Genomic DNA, 22,853 nt, shown 5'->3' on the forward strand with positions numbered 1-22,853 from the left:
CAGACAACGCCAAATATGGGTGCGGTTTCGATCCAAGAGCCAAAGCTTGTGGATGTACAACCTAGTCTATGCAGTTCCAGTGAATAAAAAACTCAATTTTAAATCAAGCCATGGGAAATCCATTCTCCATCGAGTCAACTCGGGTAGTTTTCAACGGGTCTTGGAACGTATTTTTAGATGCACATTTTAGGCCATCCCAAAATCGTGATGTAATTGATCTCCTTAACCATTCAATCAATCTCTCCTTGGACATATAGATGTTTCCTGTAGAGTTGAATGTGTAAGATTAGTCTTCCCCAATTTTTCCCATTTGGATCTATGACAGGTTAGGAATATTTGAATCTATTCAATCCTAACCATCCATGTGTGGTATTTTAGGTTAGACCGAGTGCTTTTAACTCCTTAGAGACCTCTAATCTAAACAAGAAGAGAATCCACACTTCAAGGTGAGGATTACCTTTAAGCGTTTTCCACATCATAATAATTATCCTAGTTCATGTATTCCATTAATTGCTTAATTGATTATTTGGTAAAAATGATGATGCATGCTAGTTTATGTTTGAGTGAATACTTCTTAAATGACTAATCATTGGATTTACATTCAAGTATCTGTATATGCTATAGATCACGATTATCTCTATCCTGGTTTAAGTGTAATATTGTATATGGATAAGTGTATTGAATTTGTTGTGGCTTGTCTTACCACTTGTGATTACTGTATGGATGCTTGGAGATCCTCGTACTAGTTGCTATTTTATCTTATAAGTTAAATGGAGTTTTTGTTGTGGATTTACCATCTTATGGACCATTTACTGCCTAAGAGGCTTTTGAGATAATCTTCTTTTATTACATCCTTAGGATATTTTAATTGCCCTTTGCGACTTGTATTTGCCCTTGTGGCTTTGATTGGTTATTTGTCCTTTGCATCTTTAATAGGCTATTTGCCCTTTGTGGCTTTGATTGGCTACTTGCCTTTGTGCCTTTGATGAATTATTATTAGATAACCCTTTGATGGTAAGTTCCACTCGTCGAACTATGATTAGCCACTAGTTGAAGAGGTTATCCTTAAAACATCATATTTGTTAAACTCATGAGCCAGGGATGGTAGAATGGAACACTATGCCTGAGCTATTTGCCTATGTTGGGTGATAAACCCCCTATAGTGACTTTTGAGCTTTCTTAAAACGATTGTTTGAAATTGGAATAATAATAGTTAGGCTAATCATGCATTTTCATGGCATGCAAACTTTTTCGAGTGCTTAGTCCTCCTTGGGCGTACCTTTGAGTACTTTTTCGGGAGACTAGTCCACCTTGGGTGTCCTCGTTGCATAGTCTTTTTCAGGTGACTAGTTCTCCTTGAGCGTACCTTTGAGTACTTTTTCGGGTGGCTAGTTCTCCTTGGGCGTACCTTTGAGTACTTTTTCGGGTGACTAGTTCTCCTTGGGTGACTTCGTTGCATAGTCTTTTCTGGGGGCTAGTTCTCCTTGGGCATACCTTTGAGTACTTTTTCGAGTGACTAGTTCTCCTTAGGTGACTTTTTACTAGCTGGATGTGCATCCCCAGGTCTATGAGTATGTGCATGCATTTATACATTTAAACAAGATTATCTTTGTAGAATTTATATGATAAATGAGTATTTGATGAACCTTATCTGATTTATGTGGTAATCATTGAGAAATATTTGTTATACACTGTTCTTGATAACTATGCTTAATTATGTTAATGATATGATAAATCTTGGAGGTTATACCTCATTGGAATAGTCATTGACGCTATCAAACCATATCCAGTGTGTAGGAGACACAGATGATACGTATGCGGGTGCTTATGAAGAGTATGAGAACCTAGATGATCTTGCGGCTCTCCATTTCAGATTTCCTTCATGTTTAATTTATACTTTCATGTATATTAAGACTTGAGACAATGTGTTGTATAAGTTTTCAGGTAACCACTTGAAATCTTGGTTATGTATATTTGGACTGCCTCTTATACTTGGTTGTTTATATCCGCTAGTTTACTAACTCTGATATAAAAAAATGTACGTGAAATTTGAGCCACCGTTAAAGGTTAACACTCAGGTTTTTGGAAAACGAGTAGTGTACTCGGGTTTTGGGAACCAGGGTGTTACATAAATCAGCCTCATTAACAATAGTCTTGTACTTTAATATATATTTGGAGTGTTTTCCCCAAATTCCCGACGCTAGGGTCACATCCAAGTCGAGGATTTCAATTCTAAGGTGAAGATCTACTCCAAGCTTCTACTTTGCATTTTAAAATAATTAATTTTTTTTTTTTGCTATTTAATTGATAACATACTCGATGAAATGCTTGAATGACAGGAAATTCTTAATATTACAATTCTTTGTTGTTGAATGCTTAGAAATGCTAATATGATTGAATTATGTTGTTGTGGTGGATCGAGCTTTGCAAATTATATAAATATGTGGATAGCCTACTTTATGGAGGTTATCCCAGGCTTATACAGCTGACCGAAGTAGAACATGGATGATCAATAGTAGTTGGAGCTACACGGGATGCTTTACACCAAATGTCAGTTTGTCCGAGGTCCTCCATAGTTGATCGCATCAATCTAATGCAAGCTCGATCATTCTTGTGCTTGGTGACTATATAACATTCAATAAAACCTTGGATATTACCATTACCTTTGATTTAGTTTACTCAGAACCATTAGTGCCTTATGATCCCACAAAGGCTTATGAGCCAAGTATAGTGGTATAGGACACTATGTTCGAGATGTCATCCTATACTAGGATGACAAGCCTCCCCATAGTGACCAATGATCACCGATAGAGGTGATAGTATATTGTTCAAATGGCCCCCATCAAATTACCCAATCAATGGTTCCGTGCCAAAGTATCGTTTGAATGACCGGGCGTGAATAGAATTAGGTGACAAGCCATTTCATTTGTACTGGTTTAGTTTTCAGTGACAAGCACACACCTCTAAATTGATTGTTCATACTTGATATTGGGTGACGACCAATACCATGTTGATGCCATAATTTAGTTTAAGAGACACTGGTGAGGAGACACTAATTGCTGCAATAAACCACGTGATCCGAATAATGACTCATGATATAATAACGGTATCCTAGTTTTGCCAACCTGCTATATGAACTAGGACTAATAATCACTTGACTAATCATGTATTAGAATAGGATGTTGTGATTTGGCACTGGAGTCATTTGTGAGGGTGTGTTGCCATTTGAGAAATAGGCGTTGAAGTCACTTATGAAGGAGTGTCAGATTGTAAGGAGTATGCATCATTTCATCATAACATTAATATACTTACCAACTAGATTAGGAGACTATTTGTTATTATGTCATTATTACTTGTGCTTGGTTGTGTTAATAACATGTATAACTACTTAGTATATGTGTGTTAAATGTAACATGTTTAAGTATATTATATGTGTGAATATGAATTTGTTGTGAACTTGCTATTATCTAAAATGACCTAAGTAACAATCTTGGGGATATTTCTTCACTATGTTGGCATTTGACACCTTCTATTTGACATATGCAGATAACTCAAAAATATAACCAGTCAGTGGTGCGCTTAGGGTGCCTAGTAGATCTCTAGCTTCTCCCTGCTTGGTAGTTATCCTTCTGTTCCTATCACAATTAGTGTTATTTGTATAATTCTCACATGGATGATCATCACTTTGGAAATGTAACTTCTGGGTGTTAGCCCTATATTTTTTAATATTGTTATCTCTACCTCGCTTTGGTTCCGCTAAGTTAAAATGCATTACTCTGATTAATTGTGTATGAAATGAATGTGAATCAGAATCAGGACACATGTGCATTTTATTAAGTTAACAGACAGAAACTCAGGATCAGAGTCTATGTACTCGGCTGCCGATTTTTGGGGCGTTACAGATGCCCATAGTGGCTAACTAGTTGGTAAAAGATGGAGAAAAGTATGCCTGCACTGGTTAAGCACCCGATAAAATCTTCATGCTCAGATGTGTAACCACAACCGTTATTGATCCCATTTATGAGCAATCTAACTTACAAGCAATTTAATTTATCAACAATTCCAAGTTGAGAATGTTCATCTAACTGCCATGTGATGCCCATAGTGACTAACCAGCTGATAAAATACAGAGAAAAGTATGCTCGCATTGGCTAAGTACTCGGTAAAATCTTCATGCCTCGGATGCATATATACAATCGTTATTAATTCCATTTACAAGCAATTTAACTTGCAAGCAATTAACTTTACCAATAATTCCAAGTTGTGGATGCGCATCTAACTAACATGCAACACCCATAGTGGCTAACCAGCTAGTAAAATATAGAGAAAAGTATCGTAAAATATAGAGAAAAGTATCCCACACATTGGTTAGTCGCCCGATGAAATCCTCATGCTTTAGATGTATATCTATAACCATTATTAATCTTAGTTACAAGAAACCCTATTTACAAACAAATTAATTTGCATGTAATCTAATCTATAAGAAACCTAATCTATAAACACCAATTTACAATAATCCTTTCGACTAGCAGCCCTTTCGACACATAGGGTTCGATCTAAAAAAGAACCATTTAAGCAGGAAAGTCTGATAAAGGACAAGGGAAAGGGTTCTTCTTAAGAAGAACCCACGAAGGTCACAAATGTCCAATGATGGTATTCACCAAATTGAAAGGCAAGGCCGTTGGTCCAAAGTATACTTCCCTCAATTCATGAAGTAGAAATTAGTCCACACAGGTAGTTGACAAAAGGAACAAACCAAAAATACATATATAATTTATAAAAGTTGAAATTCATAGCACATAAGCCGTTCATACCAAAGGGTAATTTAAACAATGTATCTAAAATTCTTATACATATTATCCTAATTCATATAACCTATTTAGAATTCTATGCATATAAACATAATTCAAACCATATCTCCATGATCCTAAGCATGCAAATAACCTAGCATATTACATAAGAAATAAGGCAACAATACAACATGTGGTTTGAAGGCATGAAGTAACTTGAATTAAATTCAAACTTATAATTTTCCAATATCACAATACAAAATTTATTTAAACCTAAACTAACTTTCTAATTCAAGTTCAACTAAAAATATTGAGGGAATAACTCACCTCAATATTTGAGTCACCATAACTCAGCTCCAAAACTCGAGATCAGCCTGCTATGACTCAAAAGGATTGATCTAAACATAGATAATTAAAATGTCTCACGTCTAAATAAGGACTTAAATCTAATTAACTTAATTTAAATATCATTATACTATAGCTGAGATTGACTCACCTTGTTAAGTGATTCGCTAGACTCAGATTCGATTGACATAACCCAGTTTGATCTCCACTTGACCACAATCTGGTGAGTGAGCCACAATTTTGGACTAACCGATACTTCTTGGAATAAAATTAGCGAAAGCAGGTTCCAAAACATGAGCAAGCTCAGCAAAACTTACTGAGTGAACTCACCTTAAACGTCCCACCTTAGCAGCCAGCAAGTTTCACCCAACAACACACAATCCTTGCACTTCTCCTTTTCTTCTTCCTTCCTTCCTTTCTTCTTCTTCTTCTTCTTCTTCTTCTTCTTCTCTCTCTGTCTCTCTCTCTCTCTCTCTCTCTCTCTCTCTCTCTCTCTCTCTCTCTCCTCTTACTCAGCCAGCTAGGGGCTAGATTCAGCCTGAACTCGGCACAGTCTTGCAGCATTGTTTTGCAGCTCAACTCTCTCTCGACTCTCCTTCTTCAGTGCTTTTCCTTTCTACCTTCTTCTTATTCTTCTTTTCTTTCTCTCTCCTTTTTCATATGAAGTCCAACAATGTTTGGATTTAGACAGAGCTCGACCAAACATATAACCTAACCTAGACCGAACTTTGTCAACTCAAAGGAAGCTCGACCAAACTTGGTCGACTCAGCAAAGGACCCAGTGCAGCACCACGATTTTCTCTCACCCTCCTTCAAACTTCTCTCCTTCTCCTTCTTCCTTCTTTCTTTCTTCTCTTCATTTCTGTTAAGTCCAACCATCTCTGGACTCAACTTGATTGAGTCTGAGTGAGTCAGTGACTCGACTCGAATCGAGTTGGTGCGACACTAACTCGAAGGAGTGCAAAGACCCGACTTGATAGTCCTCAAATCTATTTCTTCTTTCTCTTCCTCTTTTCTTTTGATACGACCCATAGAGTCTAGACTCACTCAGACTTGGCCCAAAACTCAGCTGAACTCGCTACAACGACTTGGTGTGGGTTATGACAGTGACAAAGAAGACCGCTATTAATGAAATATTCAAAACCATTTCTTCTTCCTCTAATCTAGTCCTTGTGGATAGTCCATATGGACCTTAAGAAGCTTATAGACATGCTCTTTCGAAGCTTAGAGGAGGTTAGGTCGGTGGGTTCAAAGGAAGAACTAAGTCGGTGAGTTTTCCATGGTTGAAGCTAGGAAAGGAGAACTTTGTGCATTTTCTTCCTTTCTCTCTCCTTTATATCAAGCCATAATCCATTTAGAGTCATTGGATGAAGAATAATAGCCTAGATGCTTTGTCTCACAACAAACTATGAGTACCAAGGGTAAAGTAAAATTGACCTCTATTTATTCTTTGATAAGAAGGAAACCCTAATCCACACTACTCTGAATGAAGGCTAGGATTTGTTTTAGATGGATGGTTGAAATCAACCAAGATAGCTCACCTAGATTGCAACAGCTGGCAGTGAAACAGATTCTGCTTTCAGAAGTTCACCGTACACACTCAATTTGTACCCAACATTGTACGTAAGAATGTATGTATTGATGTGCGAGGTTGGTGGGGTTTTGTGTTGAGAGTAAAATATTGTATAGTTCTCCCTTATTATGCATTGGTTTTATAAACATGAATGTACTTAATTGATCTAATAATGAATGATTTCTCTTACGAGGTAATTTTGAGAGCTATGAAGAAAATTATGCTTAAAATATGAAATGCTCAAAGAGTTACCAAGTGGAGTATTAAATCTATGGATGTCAAGATTGAAGAAATTAAGAGTCCAAGATCTAAGAAAACCAAGCAAGGAAGAAAATTAAGGAGTCAAAGTGCAGAAAATCGTAAGTACAGAAATCGATCCTTCGATGACATCAATGACACCTTCGATGCCATAAAACTAAGTGTCGATGCCATCAAAGCCACCTTCGATCCCATTACAAAAATCCAAAAAATTTGATTTTGTTGTTGGGACATATTTGTGCACATTTCGATGCCATTGAAAGCATGTTCGATACCTTCGAAGCCAAGTTCAATCCCATCGAAGGAGGTTTGATGACATCGAGAAAATCCACAAATTTGAAAGTTTATTGTCGGACATTTTCCTGATTTCACCTAGACTCTTCGATGGGAGTTTGATACCATCGAAGATGCCATCAAAGTTGCGATAGCTACGTAAAATCAAGTCGGTTCTGAAGTCAATGTGAATCAAAGCTATAAATGGATGGTTTAGGATCTTCTAAACATGTATTAGGGTAGAAGGAGTAGAGCAAGGAGTTGTGAAGTTTCAAGGAGTCCTCCATCCTCTTCAATCCTTTAGTTCTACTTAGTTTTTATATTTTTCTATTTGAGTTTTAGTTCAATCATGTCTATGGCTGGATAATCTCTTAGCTGGAGCTAAGAGGTGAAGCTTTTAGTTCTTCTTAATGTTTATTTTACTTTGATTCAAGATATTAGGTTTTCATGTTGAATAATTCATTGATATTTAGTTTGAATGAAGAAGTAATTCTTGTTTATTTTGATCCATTGTCGACTCCAGGCACTTTGGATGCTTAGGAAGACCATTGATATTCTCTTAAATATTTTGCAATCAGTTTCTCTATAAAATCCATTGATCTATCATTAACTTTGGGCATGATAGATACTTTGAATTCACTACAATCAATACGTTGATACTTTTTCAAGGAGCTAATTCAATGAAATTTTAAATCTATTTTAAAGTATATGAATGATGATTTAACTGCTCCATTATCTGGCTGGATAGGATTAGACTTTGATTCTAATTGTGTAATTCAATTGAATCAAGTAAATTAACATTAAGGAAGCTATAAGTGGATCCTTGGCACTCTAGTATTCTATTCATGATAATTTCTTCCATAATTTCTCTTTCAAACCAAAATTTAGTAAATAGTTTAGATTTTAATTCTAATTCTAACATATTCCAGAAATCACACAATAGTAAATCCCTGTGGGTACGACTATTCACAACTCCAAGTGTAGGGTCGCGATGTAGTAATAACTCGGTAAGACCGAGGTCAAATCCACAGGGACTAAACTTTTACGTATTCTGAAAATAACTAGAACTAGAACTAGAAAAATATCTAAATTGAAATCTATATAATTGAGGTAATGGTGAATAATGTTGATTAAAACTTATGAATTTAAAGGTGGGAACTAGGGTGCCAAGGATCCACTTGTAGCTATCAAGATGATACCTTACTTGATTCAAGGAACATAATTGGAATTGGAGTCTTATTCTATCCAATTGGATGATAAAGCAATTTAGATCAAATCTAAACTTTTTATTGACCTAATTATCAATAGAGGATAATTGTGATGATTGGAAGGGATTCCATCACCCTACCATGCCCAAGAGACGATGGCGAACAATAGGATTTACTAATCTCACAACCTCAAAACAGGAAAAGAAGATATTCAAAGCTATCACAACATCTATTGTAATTTGATTCACAATAAATCATAGAAAACTGAAAATATTCTTTTAATATCAAACTATAAATCAATGAGGTTCAATAAGAAAAAGAATCAAAGAAAGATAATCATCTAACACGCTACAAGCTTCACCTTTTAGCCTTAACTAAGAGGTTTAGCCAACCATAGACACGATTGAAACTAAATCTCTTAAACAAAGTATGAAAAATAAACTAGGGAAGAAGAAAAACTCTTTAACGGCTGCTCCACCCTTGTGTTATGCTCCTCGAGACCTTTCCAAACCCTAGAAGATGCTTTGAAGCATCTTAGGGTGTCCTATTTATAATTGTGGAACTCCAACTTTCGCACAAAGTTGGAGAAATCTAGAAACCACTTTAAATTTTTGCACTCTGCGCAGTTTTCCAAAATATACTTCCAAAACTTTTATTTTTTAGACTTGGAGTTTCGGAATATGTTTTTTCAGGACAATTTTCAGGAATATGTTTTTTTAGGACAATTTTCAGGATTCCTTTTCTTTTTCTTCACTTCAAATCTTCGATTCTCTTCATTCCTCACTTGGTTTCCCTTGATCTTTGGCATGTGAATTCTTCATTATTGACTTCCAAATCTTCAAATCTTCATTTAGTAATCTTTTGAGCATAAATCTTCATTTTAGAATCAATTTCACTTTAAGCTCTCGAAATCACCTCACACATGAAAACATGCATAATTAGATCAATTAAGAACTATCATGTATATAAAACCAATATATAAATGGGGGGAAATGTGCAATATTTCACACTCAACAATGGCCTCAGTCTTACCATGTTATTACTACATCGCAGCCCTGCACTTGGGGTTGTCGTAAGTAGGTTTTGGCACCGCTGCCGAGGACTTCAATTGCATTTTTTTAAAATGCATTAGTATTAGAATTAGCATAAGATTATGTTTAATTTTTCCTGTGTTTTCATATTAGGTTTTTTTAAATTATTAGATACGAACCTTGTTTTTCTATTTTATAGAAATTAACATAGAATTATCGATTTGGTAATATCTTTCTAACTATTCTTGATGTAATATTTTATATTTCTTATTTTTCTATAATTTTTTAAAAGTAAGTTTTAGTTTAGACTTGGAACTTAGATTGTTTCATATCCAAGTGGGTAAGCGACAAAACTCTGCATCTGTTAAGTGAAGGAGGATTAGTTGAAGGTTTGTCTATCCATCATCAGATTAGACACCACCTTAGAATTCCTGAGTTAACAGAAAGTATGGCTGAAAATCAACCTCACCATCCTTTTAAAGAGCAACAAGACAAGAATAATGTACATAATGCTCCTCTACCTAGAACGCTACGTGATTAGTTACAACCAGCAAGAGTGAATACACTTTCCTACATACTGTTTCCATATAATGTAGGAAATGTGGATTTTAAGCTGAGAGTGATCCAACTACTTTCGAAGTTTCATGGACTCGATTATGAGAGTCCATATCTATACTTAAAAGAATTTGATGAGATTGTAGCAACCTTATACTTTCATAATATTTCTAAGGACACTTTAATATTAAATTTGTTCCCTTTTCTCTTTGAAGGAGAAAGCCAAGTCTTGGCTACACTCCTTGAGATTGAGATCTATCAAGCCATGGGCTGAGATAACTTGGGAGTTCCTTAGAAAGTTCTTCCCAGTTCATAAAACAAATACCCTAAGGAAGGCGATCATGAATATCTCTTAGAAAGAGGTAGAGACCTTCTTCCAATGTTGGGAGAGATTCAAAGATCTTTTGAATTCTTGTCCACATCATGGCTATAAAACTTGGCAGGTAATAAGCTTTTTCTATGATGGACTGACTTTGCCCATATGCCAATTCATAGAGATGATGTGCAATGAAGAGTTCATAAACAAGGATCCCAATGATGCGTGGGATTATTTCGATGTACTTGCTGAAAATGCGCAATCATGGGATACTTCATCTAAGCCCACTAATCCCATATCGAATTAGCCTAGAGAGAAGGGAGGAATGTGCATCTTAAGGAATGAAGATGATGTGAATACTAAGGTGGCTAATCTCACAAGAAAGGTTGAAGCCATGAAACTAAAGAAAGTAAAAACAATCAAATTTGGTGAGACCATTGAAATTGTTTATGATATTTGTGCTAGTAACATACACTTGACATAGGATTGTCCTATAATTCTTGTGTTCTAAGAGTTGTTACATGAGCAATCTAATGCCGTGAACAATTATCAAAGGCCATTCAGTGCCCCCATCTTAAACACATATAATCCTAGTTAGAGGAATCGGCAAACCGCTAATATAGAAAGAAATCCTCAATGGGCTTTTACTTCAAATTTTAACCCATTAAATCATAAAAGATCTCATGAGGATATGGTACAAAAATTTATTCAAAATTAATAGCAATTTAACCAAAATATGTTATAAACATTCCAGGATATTAAAACATCATTGGGAGTGTTTGCATTTCTATCCAAAGAATTGAGTCACAACTAACTGTTAGGGAGAAAGGGACTCTTCTAGCCCAACCTCTACCTAACCCAAAACAACAAATTGAATTAAGTGACCTAAGCACCTCAAATCACCATGCGGAGTAAGCTAAGTCTATCACCACTTTTAGAAGTGGTAAGATAATTGATAAAAACATCTTGAAGAGGGCTGAGAAGCCTAAGGACTCAGAAGAATTTGAGAGGAATGATGGACCTAGCCATGCTACGCATGAGAAAGAACCTGAAAAACATTAGAAGTCGGTTTCTCCATTCCCTCAAAGGTTGATTTTACCAAAACCTCTACCTAACACTTAGGATAACTTGGAGGTGCTTAAACAAATGAAAATTAATATTCCTCTATTGGATGCCATAAAACAAATACCATCATATGCAATGTTTCTGAAAGATCTCTGTACAGCTAAGAGACGATAAAATATTTAAAAGAAAAATTTTCTGACAGAAAAAGTGAGTGTTATCCTCAAGCAAGATATGCCTCAGAAATATAAAGATCCCAATAGCCTAACTATCTCTTATGTAATTGGAAATTACTGACTAGAACATACACTACTTGACTTGGAAGTGAGTGTAAATCTGTTTTATACTCGGTTTACGAATAGCTCGGCCTTGGTGAATTAAAACCCACTAAGACCACATTTTAACTTATTGATCGTTCAGTCCGTATACCAAGAGGGATGATAGATGTAAGGCATGTATCATAATTCGTACTGTTCCATAGGCTTCCACGGTTCTCCTGGTTAAATTCCGGTAACCTTCGACCTGTATCCGACGTTTGCGCACGATCCTAAATCGAGTCCTGCATATCGAAGGCGGCTCGACTCAAAACTTGTACCCTAGCGACTGCGACTCATGCACTGATTCGATACCCGGGCCAAGAGATGTGGGCCCACATTCATTCTAAAGAAAACGCCGCATGTTGTGAATTTCGAGAGAATCTCTACAACATGTCACATCCATCCAGTTAAGTACATTCTCCATAACTTATTGCCACCTCACCCTATTCCAAGTACAAGCATCCACTCCCTCTTTTCTACAAGTCAACTCTCTCTTTCTCCCTACGCATCCCTCTTTTACCAAAATTTCAAACAAACCCATACATCTCCTTACAACACCCATTCCACCCATCCCATATCAATCCATCACCTCTCTTTCTCTCTCATTTTCCAAACAACCTCCCAACTCTCATGAGCGTTTCCAACGTCCAAGCTCTCCTCCAAAAATAAGTGTGACCCATTTTCCTACTCTCTCATCTCCCAGCTCAACCTTCCAATCTCCATTAACCTCCATCAAAGTTGAAGGCAAATAGCATAGGAGTCTAAGGAGCTAAAGAAGAAGGCTGATAGGTGGGTGATCCATCGTCGATTTTAAATTTTAGGGCCCACTTGATGTGGGACCCATTGATACATGTATTGTATTGAGAGGGTCCCATAGTGGCGGGGTCCCTTCCATCTCCACCGTACTCTCTTTCTCCCTTTATCTTTCTCTATCTCTCTTTCATTTTTTTAATGTTGATGATGGTAAGGTGTGTGGCCCACCTGGTGTGTGTGTGTGATGGCCCACCTTGATGGATGATCCACATGTTGTCCAAATGGTGGGATCCACCGTGATGGATGCATTGTATTTACACCTTGCTACCATGTGATAGACCTAGATGAAGGAAAAACACGAATATCAGATGGATCTAGAGCGGGTGGGACACACCACGTGGTCCCACCTTGATAGTACGTGATTAAGGCATCCAGACCGTCCAGCGTCCCTGCTGCTGGACGCTGGGCTGGATGATATAATATAATATATTATATCTATATAATACATTAATATTATATTAATATAATATATACTTGATGATGGTGGGCCACTCCCACATGGGACCCACCTTTAATTTATACAATCTACACCGTCCAGATGTATCTAGACGGTGGATATGGAGTATATATATAATATTATATTATATTATATTTAAGAATATAATATTTAATATTATATAATACAAGATACTTTTTTGGTGGGCCATACCCATGTGGGACCCACCTTTTTGGGATATTGGATGGCTGGCGCTGATCAGCAACCAACCATACATCTGCTGTACATGGGATAAATCCACGCCGTCCATCTAAATGGTGGGACCCACCACTGATGGCTATTTTTCATCTAAGCTGTCCATCCATCTGGCAAGCTCGTCTTAGGCTTGAGACGAAAAGTGAAGCAGATTCACGTCTCTGGTGGGCCACGTACATGGACCCCACCTTGATGTGTACGGTTCATCCAACCGTCCATCCTTTTGGCTAACTCGCCTCGAGGGTTGAGACTAAAAATAAGACATATCCAGTTATCAGGTGGACCACACTACAAAAAATAGTGGATTGAACACCCACCATTTGTATCGGCCCAATTGACTTGGCCCATTTGATTTGACCCATTAACTTGGCCCATTTGTATTGGCCCATTTGATTGGCCCAATTGATTTGGCCCATTTGTACCGGCCAATTTGATTCAGCCCATTTGACTCGACCCGATGTTATATACATTGGCCCGTGGATGAGGCACAATGTGATGCATATATACCCCATAAACGAGGCCCATGATGATGTGTATTAGACCCTTGTATGAGACCAAGGACCCATTATATGATTGACCCTATGAGTGTCATTCCTTGGGAGTAATATTGGTTAAAGGTCCACATTAATGGGCAATGATGGTTGGACATCCACATTGTGACCTTCCCTTAGGCTTGGTTAAGCCCTTCCTCATCATTTTCTCGCGTGTTAACCCAAACGCTTGGGCCCCATTAATTTTAATTGGTCTATCATCAGCCATCTATCTATGGACCCCGCCTCGCACCGAGGTTGGTTATCGATGCCGATTATCGGTGCCGATTGCCGATACTGGCTACCGTTGCTAATTATGAGATTGTGACAGCATAGCATTATGATACATGCCCATATGCATCATCTGTATGTTTGTTATGTGATGTGATTAGCCATTGCATATGCCTTAGTGAAGGTGATTTATGGGACTTCCTTATTGGCAGAGTTATTTCACATGAGTGCACGGTACGCGTAGGATTGATATATAATTGGACTGCGTGACTCATACACTTTGAATTTGTGTGATTGTGATTATTGATGCCCTAGCGACATCAAGGCCATAGCCTTCACAGACACATCGTGAGTTGCCGGATTGGATACCGAAAATACTGTTTCTAGTATCGGGGCGCCATAGATGTCCCTGAGTGAAAATTCTTAAACCCGATGGTACCAGAGAATAACTCCAACATCGAGACCGAGTGGATACATGAGCGCACAATGGCCGAATAACAGGAGGTTTCGAGTGCGTAACCTTCCAATTTAGTTCCCTAACGTGCGTGTATTCAAGAGATTCTCAAGGTTAATTGGCATCCTTATTCTTTCCTATAGGACATGTCACCCAAGATAGCGACCCGAGAGACTCCTATTCCACCACCTAAGGCTCCCGCTTTACCACCTACGACTCCTGTTCCACCCCTAGAGATCCCTGCACCCCAGCCTGAGGATGTCGTTCCTTCACCTGAGACTGGTACGAATTCGACCATACCTGTGAGTGTCCCCGTTACAGCAGATGTTGTAAGCTGTAACACTGTGCTTCAGGGACACGTCAAACACCCAATTATTTCACCAGCCCAGGCAGATTAGGAGTGCGCGAGCTCTCTTCTTCAAGAGTTTAGATAAATCGATCCTCCACATTTTCAGGGTGAGCCAGATCCAACAGCAGCCAATAGATGGCGCTCCGATGTGGAGAAGATTTTTGATACTATAGCATCACGACCCAACAGCAAGTCCGGTTGGCAGTATTTCTTCTTCAGGGTGAGGCTGAGTACTGGTGGACCTCTGTTACTCGTGTTGTAGGGCTTGATTTTGTCTGGACATGAGAGGATTTTATTGATCGATTCAAGCAGCGGTACTTCCTCGACCACATTCGTCGTCAGAGAGCGTTAGAGTTCGAGACTCTGGTGCTGGGGGACATGTCCATGGTGCAGTATGTGGCCCATTTTGTGACACTATCGAGGTTCGCGCTGTATTTGGTTAATGGTGAGGAGAGGAAGGCCTGCCATTTTGAGAACGGCTTATGTTACGATCTTCGAGGCCGTGTTATTGGGCATAAGCTATCGACTTTTCAAGAGGTAGTAAGGATGGCTCAGATTTACGAGACTGAGAGGGCCGGTATGCAGAGCGATCGAGATCAGAGGAGAGGTAGGAAGAGGGAGGCCCCCTCCAGTAGCTCCCAGCAGCATCGACGGCCATAGAGGCACATGATCCACCCATCTACCAGACCACCACCAGCACTAGTGACACCTCCCGGGCCACCCGAGCAGTCATTTACATGGACTTGTTATGGATGTGGTGAGACAGGGCACCATATGTATGAGTGCCCCCGCCCTCATCTGCAACAACCGAGAGGGCCACAATATCCTCCAACACAACAGCGACCGTAACAGCAGCCTCCAGCGCAGCAGCGACCGTAGCCGCAATGACCCCATCAGCAGCGACCGCAACTACCTTAGCCACCGAGGCCCCAGCAGCAGAAGAGATAGTAGTACAGAGTGCCACAGCGGTAGCAACAGCACAGAGACCTTAGAGGAGAAAGACACCTCCCCAGATAGCTCAAGCTAAGTTCTACGCAGCTCAGCAGGACCCATAGACCTCTGAAGGAGTTGTTGAGAGTAACTTCCAGTCCTTACATGCATCGCTCAATTTTTATTTGATTCCGGTGCTTCTCACTTGTTTATGTCTGAGGGATTCTATCATTCGACTATTCTATTATTCGACTGGATTACTAACAGAGTCTGCTCAATAGAGGTTGACCGTATCGATGCCCTTGGGGAAGACTATAGTATTAGGCCGCTTCTGTTCGTCTTGCCCCATGTTAATGGAAGAGATTTTCTTGCCCGCTGACTTATACGTGTTGCCGATGTCAGATTTTGACGTAATCTTGGGCATGGATTGGCTTACCAAGTACCAAGCCATCTTGGACTGTTCCACGAAGACAGTCACATTTTACATACCAAGCTTATCACAGTTTCAGTTCATTACCGAGCCTAGAGGAGAGCCATTGTCTTGTTTGATGTCCTTTTCCGTTGAGGAGCTTGTTGCTGCATGTATTGATCTGTTACCGATTGTCAGTGATTTTCCCGACATGTTCCAGGAGATTCTGAGGTTGCCACCTCATCGGCATATTAAGTTCCAGATTAATCTTGTGCCCGATACCTCGCCTACCTCGAAGGCCCCATATCGTATGACACCCTTGGAGTTGAGGGAGCTGCAGCGATAGTTGGACAAGTTGTGTGAGTTGGGATTCATTCGTCCGAGCAGTTCACCTTGGGAAGCGCCGGTACTCTTCGTCAGGAAAAAGGATGGCTCCTTGAGGCTCTGTGTAGATTATCACGAGCTCAACTGGGTCACGATCAAGAACATGTATCCGCTCCCAAGGATAAATGATTTGTTTGATCAGCTACAGGGTACACAGTTCTTTTCGAAGATTGACCTACGTTCCGGTTATCATCAAATTCAGGTCCGAGAGGAGGACATCTCGAAGACGGCTTTCAGGACGCATTATGGTCATTTTGAGTTTCAGGTCATGTCCTTCAAATTGACCAATGCAAATAAGGTCTTCCGTCCATATCTCGATCAGTTTGTTATGGTCTTCATCGACGATATTCTGATATACTCGAGAACCCGTAAGGACCTTATGCAGCATCTAGAGATTACATTGCAGACCCTCCGTGCCCATCTGCTGTATGGGAAGCTAGAGAAGTGCGAGTTTTGACAAGAGGAGGTAAAGTTCCTCAGTCACGTGGTGACAAGGGAGGGTGTCGTAGTGGACTCCTCAAAGGTTAAGGCAGTGCATCAGTATGGCCAGCCCATGACTGCATCCGAGATTCGTAGTTTCCTTGGTTTAGTGGGATATTATCGGCGTTTCAATGAGGATTTCTCCCATATTGCAGCCCCATTGACCAGGTTGACTCGGAAGGGCGCAGATTTAGATTGACGCATGTGAGCAGGCATTTGTGGAGCTGAGGGACCGTCTGACGTCCACTTCTGTCCTCACTCTTTCCTCAGGGAGTGATGGGTTTTTTGTATTTACCGATGCCTCACATATTAGTTTAGGTGTTGTCCTGATGCAGCATGACAGGCCTGTAGCCTTCACGTCTCGCCAGCTCAAGGTCCATGAGCTGAAATACCCCACGCATGATTTAGAGCTGGCAGCAATCATCTTCGTACTGAAGGTGTGGAGACACTATCTCTATGGGGTCAGGTTCGAGCTCTTCTCCGACCACAAGACTTGAAATACCTATTCTCTCAGTCCGAGCTGAACATAAGGCAGATACACTGGATGGAGCTCCTGAAGGACTATGATTTCAATCTCCAGTACCACCCAGGCAAGGCAAACCTGGTGGCAAATGCCCTTAGCAGTCAGCCACGGGGCCTAGTGGCACACATGATGATTCAGGAGTGGAGGATGCTCGAGGATATAGTAAAGTACGACTTCGAGTTTGGTCTCCAGTCTTCTATCGTTTAGCTATCGAGCCTGTCAATTCAATCCTCTCTTGTCGCAAGGGTGATCGAGGCTTAGCAGACTGACTAGTCGTTATAGGATTACCGAGTAGAAGTAGCATCTAAGAGTCAGACATATTGGCAGATTGGTTCTGATGGTAGACTTTGCTTCAAAGGCCGATTATGTGTCCCGGATATTCCTGAGTTGCGTAGAGATCTTATAACCGAGGCACATCGATCGTGGTTTTCTATCTACCCTGGCTCAACGAAGATGTATCGTGATATGAGGAGACAGTATTTTTGGGCAGGGATGAAGTGTCAAATTACTAGTTTTGTGGCCGAGTGTGACACATGTCAGCGTGTCAAGGCCGATCATCAGAGACCCCCTGGTCCATTGCAGCCGTTGAGCGTCCCAATATGGAAGTGGGAGCATGTATCTACTGATTTTTATCATGGGTTTGCCGAGGACTCAGTGCGGTCATGACATCATCTGGGTTGTCGTGGACCGTCTGACGAAGTCGGCATATTTTCTTACGATTCGTGAGACTTGGCATTCAGACCGGCTCGCCAAGCTATTTGTTGATGAGATCATGAGACTGCACAGTGTTCCTGTCTCGATCGTTTCAGACTGAGACCTGAAGTTCACGTCTTAGTTTTGGAGGAGCTTTCAGAGACCGATGGGTACTAATTTGTAGCTCAGCACCGCGTATCATCTGTAGATCGATGGGCAGACCGAAAGGTCAACCAGATCCTTGAGGATATGCTCAGAGCTTGTGCGATCGACTTCTTAAGTAGCTGGGATGAGCATCTATGATTGGCTAAATTCACATATAACAATAGCTATCAAGCGACCATTGACATAGCTCCTTTTGAGACATTATATGGCAGACCATGCAGATCTCTGAGTTGTTGGACTGAGGTCGGAGAGCGACGTCTCCTAGGTCCTAAGCTTGTGCAGTAGACATCAGAGGCTATTGATATCATTAGGTAGATGATGCGCACAGCTTAGAGCCGGCAGAAGAGTTTTACTGATCGCCGGTGTTGTCCCTTGGAGTTCGCTATTGGGGACAGACTGTATCTCAAGGTCTCGCCCATGAAGGGTGTAGTTCGATTTAGAGCGAAGGGCAAGCTTGCCTTGAGATTCATAGGACCTTTCGAGATCACTGGGCGTGTTGGTGTCGTGTCCTATCGGCTTGCCTTGCCATCTCAGTTGTCTGGCATCCATAACGTTTTTCATGTCTCTATGCTGAGAAAGTGTGGTTCAGACATCATTCCCGTTATCGATTGGCAGCCGTTGGAGGTTTGTGAGGACGCTTCTTACATTGAGCAGCCAGTTCGTATCCTCGATCAGAAGGAACAGATCCTCCAGACTAAGGTCATTCCCTTGGTGAAGGTTCAGTAGGGTCACCATTCTGTTGATGAGGCATCTTGGGATCCCGAGGCTGAGATTTGAGAGCGTTATCCTCATTTCTTTAATGATTGATTATATGTTGTATCTTGTATATTGTTTCTGATTTTATATGATGATGCTTTATTTCCTCTTCTATTATGAGTTATGTCTAGTTACGATGATTGTGTAAATTTTAAGAATGAAATTTTTATTTGGAGGGGAGAGTTGTAAGGCCTGTATCATAGTCCGTACTATTCCATAGGCTTCCGCAGTCCTCCCGGTCAAATTTCGACAACCCTCGACCTGTATCCAACGTTTGCGGGTGATCCTAAGCCGAGTCCTGCATACCAAAGTTGGCTCGACTCGAAACTTATACCCTAGCACTGCGTTGTCACCGTAGTTCCAATGCCACAACTTGCGCACCGATCAGATACCCAGGCTAGGAGATGTGGGCAAGCGTTCATTCCGAAGAAAATGCCACGCGTTGCGACTTCTGAGAGAATGTCTACAACATGTCACATCCATCAAGTCAAGTATATTCTCCATACCTCAATGCAACCTCACCCTATTCCAAGTACAATCATCCACTCCCTCTTTTCCACAAGTCAACTCTCTCTCTCCCTACCCATCCCTCTTTTACCAAAATTTCAAATAAACCCATACTTCTTCTTACAACACCTATTCCACCCATCCCATATCAATCCATCACCTCTCTTTCTCTCTCATTTTCCAAGCAACCTCCCAACTCTCATGAGAGCTTCCAACGTCCAAGCTCTCTCCCCCAAAAACAAGTGTGGCCCATTTTTCTACTCTCTCATCTCCCATCTCAGCCTTCCAATCTCCATCAACCTCCATCAAAGTTGAAGGCAAGGAGCATAGGAGTCCAAGGAGCTAAAGAAGAAGGCCGATAGGTGGGTGATCCACCGTTGATTTCAAATTTTAGGGCCCACTTGATGTTGGACCCATTGATGCATGTATTGTATTGAGAGGGACCCATAGTGGCGGGGTCCCTCCCATCTCCACTGTACTCTCTTTCTCCCTCTCTCTTTCTCTATCTCTCTTTCATTTTTTTATATTGATGATGATAAGGTGTGTGGCCCACCTGGTCTGTGTGTGTGTGATGGCCCACCTTGATGGATGATTCACATGCTGTCCAAATGGTGGGATCCACCGTGATGAATGCATTGTATCCGCACCTTGCTACCATGTGATAGACCTGGATGAAGGAAAAACACAAATATCAGATGGATCTAAAGCGGGTGGGTCACACCACATGGTCCCACCTTGATAGTAAGTGATTAAGGCATCTAGATCGTCCAGCATCCCTACTGCTGGACACTGGGCTGGATGATATAATATAATATATTATATCTATATAATACATTAATATTATATTATTATAATATATACTTGATGATGGTGGGCCACTCCCATGTGGGACCCACCTTTAATTTATACAATTTGCACCATCCAGATGTATCTGGACGGTGGATCTGGAGTGTATATATATAATATTATATTATATTATATTTAAGTATATAATATATAATATTATATAATACAAGATACTTCGTTGGTGGATTATACCCATGTGGGACCCACCTTTCTGGGATATTGGATGGCTGGCTGGCGCTGATCAGCAGCCAGCCATACGTCTGCTGTACGTGGGATAAATCCAGGCCATCCATCTATATGGTGGGACCCATCGCTGATGGATATGTTCCATCTAAGTCGTCCATCCATCTGCAAGCTCGTCTTAGGCTTGAGACGAAAAGTGAAGCAGATTCACGTCTCAGGTGGGCCACGTAGGTGGACCCCACCTTGATGTATATGGTTCATCCAACCGACCATCCTTTTTGCTAACTCGCCTTGAGGGTTGAGACTAAAAATTAGACAGATCCAGTTATCAGGTGGACCACAGTACAGAAAACAGTGGATTGAACACCCACCATTGAAACCCCTTTTGGGTTACAGAAGTTTTGAACCAATATGATACTTATTTTTCCTCACTGTTTAGGTCCTTGTGACCTTATAAACAGTCTGGATGGGAAATAAATGCTATGGTGGGCCCTCTAAATTTTTAACAATGTGAATCATTATCACCACTACCGTTTGTGGTATGGTCTAGTTGATCCTTTGGATATGGTTCATATATATATATAAGCTCTTTAATGATTTCTAATAATGGATGAATGGTTTTGGAACTGGCCCATTCAACTCGGCCCATTTGAATTAGCCCATTCGATTCGGCCCATTCGATTTGGTCCATTTAATTCGGTCCATTGACTCGGCCCATTTGTATGGGCCCATTTGATTCAGCCCATTTGATCGGCCCATTTGACTTGGCCAATTTAATTCAGCCCATTGACTCGACCCATTTGATCGGCCCAATTGACTTGGCCCATTTGATTCGACCCATTGACTCGACTCATTTGTATCGGCCCATTTGATCAGCCCATTTGATTCAGCCCATTAACCGACCCATTTGTATCAGCCCATTTGATCAGCCCAATTGACTTAGCCCATTTGATTCAGCCCATTGACTCGGCCCATTTGTATCAGCCCATTCGATTTGACCCATTTGTACCGGCCCATTTGATTTGGCCCGTTGATACGGCTCGATGTTATATACATTGACCCATGGTTGAGGCCCAATGTGATGCGTATATGCCCTATAAGCGAGGCCCATGATGATGTGTATTAGACCCTTATATGAGACTGTGGACCCATTATACGATTGACCCTATGAGTGTCATTCTTTGAGAGCAATGTTGGTTAAAGGTCCACATTGATGGGCAATGATGGTTGGACGTCCACATTATGACCTTCCCTTAGGCCTAGTTAGGCCCTTCCACATCATTCTCTCGTGGGTTAACCCAAACGCTTGGGCCCTATTGATTTTAATTGCTCCATCATATCTATGGACCCCGCCTCGCGCCAAGGTTGATTATCGATGCCGATTATCGGTGCCGATTGCTGATACCGGCTACCGTTGCCAATTATGAGATTGTGACAGCATAACATTATGATACATGCCCATACGCATCATCTATATGTTTGTTATGTGATGTGATTAGCCATTGCATATGCCTTAGTGAAGGTGAGGGACTTCCTGATTGGCAGAGTTATCCCACATGAGCGCACGGTATACGCAGGATTAATGCATGATTGGGCTATATGACTCATGCACTTTGCATTTGTGTGATTGTGATTATTGTATGCCCTAGCGCATCAGGGTCATAGCCTCCACAGATACATCGTGGGTGGCCGAATTGGATTCCGAAAATACTGTTTCTAGCATCGGGGCACCATAGATGTCCCTGTGTGAAAATTCCTAAACCCGATGGTACCAGAGGATGACTCCAACGTCAAGACCGAGTGGATATATGAGCTTACGAGGGCCGAATACCAGGAGGCCATATCTTCCATTGTGTGTGGTTGGTTGGAAAGAGGTGTGGCCTTACCCACCCGAGCGTAGGGGGCATTACTAGGTTGAGTTTGACCAGCTCATGAATGGGTCCGCTATCGACGTGCCAGATAGGTATTGATAGACTATTGGCCAGGCAGGTAGTGAGGTTTCTTACGCTCACTTGTGTTGCGCGCCTGGGAAAGGGGCAATGTCATTTGCAGTGTACTAATCCCCGGTGATTATCCAGAACGAGAACTGTACTGATATTTGATGCTCTAGTGATGAGCTGCGTTGATAGGTGGATTTGGATGAGGATTGGCATGCTTGATTTGCATCTCGCATCACATGGT

At 40.7% G+C, this 22,853-nt stretch overlaps 1 non-coding gene across 1 annotated transcript; it reads right to left on the bottom strand.

The window, feature by feature from the left end:
* Positions 1-10,356: 10,356 nt before the first annotated feature.
* On the bottom strand, positions 10,357-10,462 carry LOC131232133 (small nucleolar RNA R71). Its single transcript, XR_009164740.1, has one exon. It is a non-coding gene; the product is annotated as a small nucleolar RNA R71 (small nucleolar RNA).
* Positions 10,463-22,853: the final 12,391 nt, after the last annotated feature.

This window comes from Magnolia sinica, chromosome 17, assembly GCF_029962835.1.
Source record: "Magnolia sinica isolate HGM2019 chromosome 17, MsV1, whole genome shotgun sequence".
Taxonomy (NCBI): domain Eukaryota; kingdom Viridiplantae; phylum Streptophyta; class Magnoliopsida; order Magnoliales; family Magnoliaceae; genus Magnolia; species Magnolia sinica.